General features: G+C 47.2%; 1 long non-coding RNA gene across 1 annotated transcript in view; it reads right to left on the bottom strand.

Moving 5' to 3' along the window:
- Positions 1-401: 401 nt before the first annotated feature.
- The window catches only part of LOC134932413 (uncharacterized), a 58,508-nt gene continuing 46,751 nt past the window's right edge, over positions 402-12,158 (bottom strand). The window contains exon 3 of the long non-coding RNA XR_010179352.1: positions 402-658. This is a non-coding gene — a long non-coding RNA (uncharacterized LOC134932413). The remainder of the gene's footprint in view (positions 659-12,158) is intronic.

Genomic DNA, 12,158 nt, shown 5'->3' with positions numbered 1-12,158 from the left:
CAATCACACTAGCTACAAAGTATTGCTTGTAAACAGTATTGGTTGTATTGCTTGTCCATTGCCCGCCTCCCCCGAAACCCCATAACATGTGCATCCTGTTTATGTGTCCCAGCTTCTCCTAAAGTGTTTATAGAACCTGTTGGTGCCAATCCTCATTACCTACACTGTACTCCTATTGTGGCCCACATTGCTACTGCTGTGCCAAAGTGTTTATAGAACCTGTTGGTGCCCATCCTCATTACCTACACTGTAGCCCTATTGTGGCCCACATTGCTACTGCTGTGCCAAAGTGTTTATAGAACCTGTTGGTGCTAATTAGTGACACATTTATTTCCATCAAAACTTTACTTATTTAAATGTTAACAACATTAACCATAAACAACAACATTTTTACCTAACAAAGTAATAAAACAAAAACATTTTTTTGCCTGCCTCCTTTTTTGCAAATATGTCTCTTGACAAAAATTTGGATTTTGTCACTGGCTTCATTGAGCTGGTACAATCCAAGGAATCCTTGTGGAAAGTCAAGTCGAAGGACTACTCCAATACGGCCAAACACCTTTCCGCCAATGAGGAGCTCGTGGAACTTAGCAAGCCATTCTTTGCGACAGCTGAATTGGAGTGAGTTAAAAAAAAGATGGCACAACCACCGCTCAGTCTACAAACAAGAACAGAAAAAGCATGAGGATTCAAAGCGATCCGGGGCAGGCACTGACAAAATTTATACGCCTATATTATGGTATTACAGCCATATGTCCTTCCTCGATGAGGCAGACCCAACAAGGAGTGGATTCTCCTCCATCGCAAGGCCAGATGCAGCAGAAAGTGAAATGGGTGAAACTTTGCAGTACGCATCTGTAAGTATTTCATGATTGACACTTTAATTGCCCCCAATCCACCACACACCATGCACGTGACTTTATTGTAGTCTCCTGCCTGCGCCTATGCCATTAAAATAGGCCAGGTACTTCTCTCTCACCTGGTTTGCACGAGCAGTCCCCTTGGAGAGGAGAGGAGGTGCTTGCAGGGAAGGCATAGGTGAACAAGAGAGAAAGGTCGCACAAGTCGTTGGATAATAATAATAATATAATTTTTTTAAACTCTTTTTCTAATCTCTTTACCTTTATTTTTTTATATTTCGCAAGTTTTTTTTAAAAATATTATAAAGAATAAAAGTTATGTTTTATATGTACTAATGTACACCACTTTAAGGCAATTCTTTTTTCTTCTTTCGTGTATAAGGCATAGGTAAATACTCCTCTTCATCTTCCGGTGCTGCTGCTGTGACCATTGTCCTATGCTGGCTTGTTTGAGTGTTCTGAAAATTGAGGCCGTGTGTTGTTTCTCCTCTAGAAGCCAAGTTCATCTGGTTTAAGTTAAGTGTCTCCTGCCAATTGCCTTGCCACTCTTCAACACTTGCAGGGAACTAGGGATTTTTTTAAAATAAATTTCCACATGTTAACCGTTTGACTTTTTACCCCACAGTTTTCAACTTTGGAGCCAGAAATGTCCAGCACCCCAGACCTCTCTGTTTTGGTTGAACCAGAGGACACCACACAAACCCCGCCAGTCAGGGCCGGTGCTACCATTAGGCAGCTTTAGGCAGCTGCCTATGGGCGCCGGCTCCTGAGGGGGGCGGCACCGAGTCTCCCAGCACAGTAATAAGGATGTCTCTGAAAAAGACATCCTTATTTTACTACAGTCACGGTTTGCACAGGTTTACTGGCCGAGACTGCAGACATGTCACAGTCTGACATGTCTGGTGCAGCCAGCAGCAGTGCTCGATGCTCACCCCCCTTCCTCTCTGCACTGTGGTTGCTCCGTTCCCCGGGACCCAACCATCTACCTACTATAGTACGCCCTTCTCCTGCCCCTCCCGAGGCCCCGCCCCCTATTCTCAAGGCCCCACCTCTTCCTACTCCTGGAGTCATGCTCTGCCTGTGTGGGCCTATCCTGCCCTGCTCCTCAGTGTGCAGTGCAGTATGAGTGAGAGAAAATGCAGAACCCTTCAAGCAGTAGGTGGGTGTTTTTTAGTGTTATCTGGGGGTTGGGGTGTATATTAATATCTGGGGAGGTGGGCATAGTAGTTATATGTGGGGTGGAATAATGTCATATTTAGATATACTGTAAGTTACTTGCGCATGGTGTAAAGTTATGTGTGCTTAGAAAGGGGGCAGGTGTCTGTAGCAATGTTTTGTGGGATCTCATAAAAGGGATGTATTGTTTAATATGTAGATACAGAGCACTTGGGACTTCATAAATCATATGTATATATATATATATATATATATATATATAAAATGGGAGGAAGCAGCACAGAGGAGCAGTGATGTAGGTGACGGGGGAAGTGACAAAAAAGGGTTGGCATACAGGTGACAGGATTATTTAAATGGCACAGAGGAGCTGGGATACAGGTGTGGGGATACGGGGGTCAGGAAGGCAAAGAGGGAGAGAGGAGCTGGGATACAGGTGTGGGGATACGGGAGTCAGGAAGGCAAAGAGGGAGAGAGGAGCTGGGATACAGGTGTGGGGATACGGGAGTCAGGAAGGCAAAGAGGGAGAGAGGAGCTGGGATACAGGTGACGGGATGGGGAAAGCGGCACTGAGGAGCTGGGATACAGGTGAAAGGATGGGGGGAATTAGCACAGAGGAACTGGGATACAGGTGACGGGATGCGGGGGAAGCGGCACTGAGGAGCTGGGATACAGGTGACGGGATGGGACAAAGCAGTACAGAGGAGCTGGGATACAGGTGTCAGGATGCAGGGGGAAGCAACTCCGAGAAGATGGGATACAGGTGACGAGATGGGGCAAAGCAGTACAGAGAAGAGGGATACAGGTGACGGGATGGGGAAAGCAGCATAGAGGAGCTGGGATACAGGTGATGGGATGGATGGAAGCAGCACAGAGGAGCTGGGATACAGGTGACGGGATGGATGGAAGCAGCACAGAGGAGCTGGGATACAGGTGACGGGATGGATGGAAGCAGCACCGAGGAGCTGGGATACAGGTGTCGGGATGGGACAAAGCAGTACAGAGGAGCTGGGATACAGGTGACGGGATGGATGGAAGCAGCATTGAGGTGCTTGGATACAGGTGACGGGATGGATGGAAGCAGCATCGAGGAGCTGGGATACAGATGACGGGATGGGGGGCAGCAGCACAGAGGAGCTGGGATACAGGTGTCGGGATGGGGGGAAGCAGCACTGAGGAGCTGGGATACAGGTGACAGGATGGATGGAAGCAGCACAGAGGAGCTGGGATACAGGTGATGGGATGGATGGAAGCAGCACCGAGGAGCTGGGATACAGGTGACAGGATGGATGGAAGCAGCACCGAGGAGCTGGGATACAGGTGTCAGGATGGGACAAAGCAGTACAGAGGAGCTGGGATACAGGTGACGGGATGGATGGAAGCAGCACAGAGGAGCTGGGATACAGGTGATGGGATGGGGGAAGCAGCACAGAGGAGCTGGGATACAGGTGATGGGATGGATGGAAGCAGCACCGAGGAGCTGGGATACAGGTGACGGGATGGATGGAAGCAGAACCGAGGAGCTGGGATACAGGTGTCGGGATGGGACAAAGCAGTACAGAGGAGCTGGGATACAGGTGACAGGATGGATGGAAGCAGCACAGAGGAGCTGGGATACAGGTGATGGGATGGGGGGAAGCAGCACCGAGGAGCTGGGATACAGGTGACGGGATGGATGGAAGCAGCACCGAGGAGCTGGGATAAAGGTGACGGGATGGGGGAAGCAGCACAGAGGAGCTGGGATACAGGTGATGGGATGGGGGAAGCAGCACAGAGGAGCTGGGATACAGGTGATGGGATGGGGGAAGCAGCACAGAGGAGCTGGGATACAGGTGACGGGATGCAGGGGAAGTGGCACTGAGGAGCTGGGATCCAGGTGTGGGATACGTGGGTGGGGGAGGCAAAGAGGCAGAGAGGAACTGGGATACAGGTGACGGGATGGGGGAATCGGCACAGAGGAACTGGAATACAGGTAATGGGATGGGGGGAAGCGGCACTGAGAAGCCGAGATACAGGTGACAGGATGGGACAAAGCAGTACAGAGGAGCTGGGATACAGGTGTCAGGATGCAGGGGGAAGCAACTCCGAGAAGATGGGATACAGGTGACGGGATGGATGGAAGCAGCATCGAAGTGCTGGGATACAGGTGACGGGATCGATGGAAGCAGCACCGAGGAGCTGGGATACAGATGACGGGATGGGGGGAAGCAGCACAGAGGAGCTGGGATACAGGTGTCGGGATGGGGGGAAGCAGCACAGAGGAGCTGGGATACAGGTGACGGGATGGATGGAAGCAGCACAGAGGAGCTGGGAAACAGGTGATGGGATGGGGGGAAGCAGCACAGAGGAGCTGGGATACAGGTGACGGGATGGGGGAAAGCAGCACCGAGGAGCTGGGATACAGGTGATGGGATGGGGGAAAGCAGCACAGAGGAGCTGGGATACAGGTGACGGGATGGGGGAAAGCAGCACCGAGGAGCTGGGATACAGGTGACGGGATGGGGGAAAGCAGCACAGAGGAGCTGGGATACAGGTGACGGGATGGGGGAAAGCAGCACAGAGGAGCTGGGATACAGGTGACGGGATGGGGGGAAGCAGCACAGAGGAGCTGGGATACAGGTGTCGAGATGGGGGGAAGCAGCACAGAGGAGCTGGGATACAGGTGTCGGGATGGGGGAAGCATCACAGAGGAGCTGGGATACAGGTGGCGGGATGGATGGAAGCAGCACCGAGGAGCTGGGATACAGGTGACGGGACGGGGGGAAGCAGCACAGAGGAGCTGGGATACAGGTGACAGGATGCGGGGAATCAGCACCGAGGAGCTGGGATACAGGTGACGGGATGGGGGAAGCAGCACAGAGGAGCTGGGATACAGGTGATGGGATGGATGGAAGCAGAACCGAGGAGCTGGCATACAGGTGACGGGATGGGGGGGGAGCAGTACAGAGGAGCTGGGATACAGGTGTCAAGATGCAGGGGGAAGCAGCACAGAGAGCTGGGATACAGGTATCGGGATGCCGGGTGAAGCAAAGATGGAGAGAGGAGCTGGGATACAGGCGATGGGATGCAGGGGAAGCGGCACTGAGGATCTGGGATACAGGTGTTGGGATGCAGTGGGAAGCAGCTTCGAGGCGCTGGGATACAGGTGACGGGATGTGGGAAGCTGGGAGGAGCTGGGAAATAGGTGTCGGGATGCCGGGGGAAGCAAAGAGGCAGAGAAGAGCTGGGATATAGGTGATGGAATGAGGCAGAGGCGGCACAGAGGAGCCAGGATACAATTGATGGGATGGGGTGATAGGCAAAAATTTTGCCTAGGGCGCCTAGAAACCTTGCACCTACCCTGCCGCCAGCACATCAAACAAGTTCACCTGGAGGATGAGGAGGAAGCTGCTTGCTACCAGCAAATCAAGAGAGCATTAACAAACCCTCCAGACCATTTTTCCGAGTTTGGAACATACATAGTAAGGTGTACCTGCGATGCCCCTTTAGATCAAGTTGAACATTATGAGCGACTGGCCCATGAGATGGAGTTTATGATGAGGAGAGGCCGCCTGAGTGATGACACAGTGATCGGTCACCGTTCCACAGTCAGCTCAGATTATATGGCACCTCCACAGCCTACCGCTCCCGCCCAATCTACCCCTCCCACCCAATCTCAGTATATTCCTCCCACCCAACTCCAGCCTATTTCACACACCATTTCAATGCCTCTTCCTTCCGCCCATGCCAAGCCTACTCCCTCACCCATCTTCCCTAGATCTTTTTTTACTGCTATGCTGGAGGGTGAGGATGATGCATATTAGTTTTATTGTAAAATTAATATGTTGTATTCCCAATAAATATATGGTGATATATGGTGCTTTGTTTGCAGAGTTTGGGGGGAGGATACACACAAGCTGCAAGTGCATAGTCGTGGGGCCGGGACCACTGACTCTGCACTTAACAGCATGTGTAAATTCTCTGGGTCCAATCTGCAACCAAAACACCATATACCCCTCCCATGTTAGAAATATATTTACTGCACCATATTTATTGGGAATTACAGGGATTGGCTAAAAACCAGACAGGCCCAGATCCTCAAATGCCACACCATACTGAACCCCCACACTAATCTTGGCCACTTTTTGGAAAAAGTACTGCAGGTTCCCATCCAGGGGGGCAGGGGTTCTTTGCCTGGGGGTTTTATGTGTTAGCAGTCATTGAGGAGAAAGGGATGGAGGGATTCCAGCTGTTCTGCATGATCCAGAGATGTTTTTACAAACCGGAAAAACCTTAACCATACAGAGATGCTGTAATCTCTCCCTTCCGGGGTCCCGCAATGACCGCAGACGGGTGGTATTCATGTGACCGGCCGGGATCCCAGCGTCGGTAAGCTGACCACTGGTCAGCCGTACTACACCCACCGCAGACATATACACTCACCAGGCTGGAGACCCCACAACCCGGGGCGTATGGGGATGTGCAGTACTTTCTCCAAAATTGCTGAGATTGGTGCAGGGATCCAGTACAGTGTGGCGTAGGGGGCTCCAGGCGTTTTTGGCTTTGATCCAATCCCTGTACTATGATAGTTTGTGGATTTTATACTGTTTTTGTGTATTTATGGTTGTTGAAAGCCATGTTGACTACAGTGCAAATATATGTCACGTTGGCAAAAAAATGCACATTTTGACTTGTTGTATGCTACTTTAGCAAAAAATGTAACCACTTAAGCCATATTGGCTACAGTGAAAATATATGCCATATTGGCATTTGTAGTGCACTTTTTCAGATGTTTTTTCCTCTGATACATTTTTTTACTAATCAAGTAAACAAGTGTGTCGTGTTGTCCTTTTACCTTAAAATAACGGTCATTTTGCAGAGGTAAGGGTCCCAAAATTTAGATTCTCCAGTGAACGGCCGGTAGCCAGATACCTCAAGGTACGTCAGATACCTCAAGATACGTCAGTCTCTCCTCAGCTGGAATGGCCCTCTGCATCTTGGTATCCTGCCTCTGAATATTGGGTGTCACCAGGGCCAGGAACTCCTGGAATGTATCATCATCCATATGCAAGGGTTGTTCTCCTCTGGCTGCTGTTTATATATGCTAATTTTAGCCCACCCCATCAGATAAATCATATGTGAAATTGCAGGTTAAAAAAGGCCCTTGAGATATATGGCATGAGATAGATAGCTGTGCATTAGATTGCCTGAGATAAATCACATGTAAAAATACACTCAAGTATGAGATCATAATTGCAGGCCTCCCGGGAAGCTCCCAGCCAGATTGCAGGAAAATTGCATGGAAGTCATTGCTAAGATACATCTCCCTAGTGTATGGGGCCCTTAACACCGCGAGGTCTTGCAATAACCCTTACATTGTACAATTATTAAGGCGAAAACATTTTACAAAATAAAGGAAAAGAACCCTGTACAACAAATGCGCATCTTGTAAATAATCCCAAAATGTGGAACTTTAATAATCAAAATTCAGGTTGACTAATTAAAGCCATTCATTTGAGTTCCTAACATGAAATAATTGAGAAGAACCTCTCTCTAATGCTGGGTACACAATGCACACTAAAAGATATATCTACTAGAGATTAGTGGGTTCAGATAGGGCACCTCTGGAATTATATGGCAACATTTAGACATAGGTGTGTTTGGTAAATCTAGTTTTCTCCAGCAGTTGCCAGAGAAAATTAAGTAGGAGATGTTGCCATGTCACGTTCCACTGGATTATGATTTTGTCTCTTCTGAGTCTGACTTACTTTGGCCACAAATGTGGTCTCTCCCCACTTTTTTGGAAAACAGTCAAACTTGGAATTTCCATTTCCACTGTTGCACCTATATGTTTTCACAAATCTGGTTGTGATGTTGAAGCTTGTTTCATATTCTGCTCTAGGCTTTAGTTTAAACTTTAAACCTAGGGTCAAGTACAGCACCCCTGGAATTATACGGCAGCACCTCTGGACTTATACAGTAGATAGCCAGCACCCCTGGAGAATTGCACAGCAGACAGGCAGTAGCACCCCTGGACTTAAACGGCAGTGGGGCAGCACCCCTGGACTGATAGGGCAGAGGGACAGCACCCCATATAGGGCAGCACCCCTGGAATGATGTGGCAGACAAAGAAAAGACGTGCAAGATGGAATTGTCCCACCCACCCTTATATTGTAAAAACAGGACATGCACACTTTAACAAACCAATAATTTCAGCAACAGGGTCTGTCACACGACTGTGGCTGAAATAATTGGTTTGTTTGGGCTCCCACAAAAAAAGGAGCAATTAATCTCTCCTTGCACAAACTGGCTTTACAGAGGCAAGATGTCGACCTCATCCTCATCCTTTGATTCCTCACCCCCTTCAGTGTTTACACCCTCATCCTCAACAGAGAAATAATTCCACACCAAAGAGGTGGAGTTTTTGGTATTTTGCCCAGGCATGACAATGGGCTTTTTCATCCCATGGCTAACAACTGTCTCCACTGGTGCCTTATTCAAACAAACCACATCACCATCAGAATCCTCATCGTCATATTCCTCCGCAGCACCAGCTACACCAATATCCTCCTCATCCTGGTGTACTTCTACAGTGATATCCTCAATCTCAATATCAGCAAATGGACTGGCTGTGCTCCTCCCAGCACTTGCAGGGGGCGTGCAAATGGTGGTAGGAGCCGCCTCTTCCCATACAGTGTTGTGAAGGTCAGGACTAGGTATCGCAACAGCAGATACACTTGGACTCTCCTTGGGGATTTGTGATATCTCTGAACGCACAGTTGTCTCCTGTGCTTTAACAAGCTTTATTTTTTTAATTTTTCGAGAGGGAGGAGGGCTTCCATCTTAATGAGAAACCGAACCACCAGTCATGAACATAGGCCAAGGCCTTTCCTTGCCACTTTGTGTTGTGAACGGCATATTGCCAATTTTACGTTTCTCATCAGGTAATTTCTTTTTTTTCTGGTTATTAATTTTTGCTTCTTGGATTTTACATGTCCTCTATGACATTGGGCATTGGCCTTAGCATATGACGTTGATGGAATTGCATTGTCAATGTCATGACTGGTGGCAGCAGCTTCAGGACTAGTACTAGGAAGTGGTTACTGATCTTTCACAATTTTCACAGAACAGCGCCCCTTTATTTGTACAGCAAACAGAACAGTGCCCCTTTATTTTTACAGCAAACAGAACTTTGCCCCTTTATTTTTACAGCACCCCTGTATTTTTACAGCATACAGGACAGGGCCACAGCGTTGCTTTATTTTTACAGCACTCCTTTATTCTATGATTGTACAGTATAGCAGAATCTGTGTGGCTGGACAGAAATCAATATGTACTTTGTATAAGATTGCAAGCTTCACATATATAATCTCTGCCATGGTATATACAGTGGGGCCTAGAGAAGCGGGAACTAATTACCTGGGCCCGGGCTTGCTGGAAGGGCCTGGTGGGGCCTGGGGACTCCCCCTATACTTCCTCACTTGTCAGCTGGCAGCAGCCTCTCGCTCTCTGTCCAGCAGCCAGCACACAGTGTGCTGTCTGCTGGGCTGCATGTGTCTGGCAAGGCTGCTGCGGCTGAGCTACAGGTTGTAAATAATAACAATAGTAAGGGGGACCCTGTTCCAGTACTGTGTGTTCAACTTGTTTCACTTATTGCACACAACTGATAAACATGTTACTGCTCCACAAATAAAGGATAATAAATCCTATTTAGGGTTGCACCAGGAAGAACATGTCCGTTTTTACTACGGTATGTAACATAGTAACATAGTATCTGAGGTTGAAAAAAGACAATTGTCCATCGAGTTCAACCTATTTGTGGTGTCCTATGCATGATGATTTGACTAAAATTTCTGACTGATGCTGCTGTCAGCCATTGCATTTTAGCCCTATTTATAGTAACTATAATGCATGACTATGCACCATACCCCTGGATATCCTTATCCAATAGGAATTTATCTAACCCATTCTTAAAGGTGTTGACAGATTCCGCCATTACAACTCCCTCGGGCAGGGAATTCCAAACACGTATTGTCCTTACCGTGAAAAAGCCTTTACGCCGTATTGTGCGGAATCTCCTTTCCTCTAACCTGAGCGAGTGTCCACGAGTCCTCTGTGTTGATCTAACCAAAAACAGGTCCCGCGCAAGCTCTGTGTATTGTCCCCTTATATATTTGTAGATTTTGATCATATCCCCTCTTAGTCTCCGCTTTTCCAATGTAAACATGCCTAGTCTTTCAAGCCTTTCCTTGTATTCCATCGTCCCCATGCCCTTAATTAGTTTGGCCGCCCTCCTCTGTACCTTTTCAAGCTCCAGGATATCCTTTTTGTAGTACGGTGCCCAGAACTGTACACAGTATTCAAGGTGTGGCCTCACTAGTGATTTATATAACGGGAGTATAATACTCTCGTCCCTAGCATCAATACCCCGTTTTATGCATGCTAATATCTTATTAGCCTTCTTTGCTGCAGTCCTACTTTGGGTACTACTGCTTAGCTTGCTATCTATGAGGACACCTAAGTCCTTTTCCAGTACAGAATCCCCTAATTTTACCCCATTTAGTAGGTAGGTGTAATTTTTGTTCTTGTTACCACAGTGCATTACCTTACACTTGTCTGTGTTGAAGCGCATTCTCCATTTGGCTGCCCATGCTTCTAATTTAACTAAGTCGTTCTGAAGAGACTCGGCATCCTCCTCTGTATTTATAGCCTTACACAATTTGGTATCATCTGCAAAAATTGACACCATGCTCTCTAGACCTTCTGTTAGGTCGTTAATGAAAATATTGAACAACAGCGGTCCTAATACTGAGCCTTGCGGCACACCACTTAGCGCTTCAGTCCAAGTTGAAAAAGATCCATTAACCACAACGCGCTGCTTCCTATTATCTAACCAGTTTTTGACCCAAGTGCATATTGTGCTTCCTAGCCCTGATTCTTGTAGCTTGTATATAAGTCTCATGTGTGGTACAGTATCGAATGCTTTGGCAAAGTCTAAAAAGATTACATCCACGTCTTTACCCTGATTTAGGTTTGTGCTTACTGTTTCATAAAAGCCAAGTAAGTTGGTTTGACAGGATCTGTCCTTCATAAACCCATGTTGATTCCTTTTAATGACCTTATTGGTGTCAAGGAACTTCTGAATACTATCTCTTAGAATACCTTCCAATACTTTCCCCACTATAGCTGTAAGACTAACTGGTCTATAATTACCTGGTTCAGCTTTACTTCCCTTTTTGAATATAGGCACTACTTCCGCTATACGCCAGTCTTTGGGAACCATACCTGATACAGAGGCAGAACTCTGGGAGGCAACGGAGTCATCTGCCGCCGGGCTCCTGCTCTGAAGGGGGGCACCTCTCCTCCCATTCTGTGACACCAGTGAATTAAGTTAATTGATAGCTGCCGCTATCTTTTCAGAGGCCAACTTCCTCACTAGTCCCTGCACCTTACAAATCACACCCTCTTTATTATACACATTTTACAAGTGTCACACCCAGGATTAGAAACCACAACCTATTACACTGGAAGCAGACACCTTAATGATGAAGCTGTTTGCGCCTGTATAGGAAATATGAGAATTTTAACTATATGAAGATACTTCTCTGACAATTACACATAACTTCATGTAGTTAGCTTTCTCATGCTTCCTCTACAGGAGCAAATAGCTCCATCAGTAAAGTGGGGCACCAATATTTATCTTGCCTCCGGGCAACTGGGACAAACTTACGCCACTGACCTGATATAACTGAATCCTCAAAGATCAAAGATAGCGGTTTTGCCAGTTCAGAGTGAAGCTCCATTAGAACCCTTGGATGAATACCATCGGGCCCTGGTGATTTATTAATCTTTAAATGTTTTAATCGGTCACAGACTACTTCCTTGCTTAAATAAGTACCTATCAGTGTGATATTGTCATTATTGAGATTGTGTGTCAGTCCCTGAATTGGGTCCTCTCTAGTGAATACTGTTGAAAAAAACTCATTTAGTGTGTCCGCTATGTCATTATCATTTTTGCTTAAGACTCCCAACTTGTCTTTCAAAGGGCCTATACTCTCCTTTTTTAATCTCTTGCTATTAATGTATTTAAAGAATTTTTTGGGATTCGCTTTGCTTTCCTTTGCTACTAGTTTTTCAGTTTCTACT

Source organism: Pseudophryne corroboree, chromosome 6 (assembly GCF_028390025.1).
Source record: "Pseudophryne corroboree isolate aPseCor3 chromosome 6, aPseCor3.hap2, whole genome shotgun sequence".
NCBI lineage: Eukaryota > Metazoa > Chordata > Amphibia > Anura > Myobatrachidae > Pseudophryne > Pseudophryne corroboree.
Note: the sequence above shows the minus strand (reverse complement) of the source record. Positions and strands in the feature narration are given on the sequence as shown.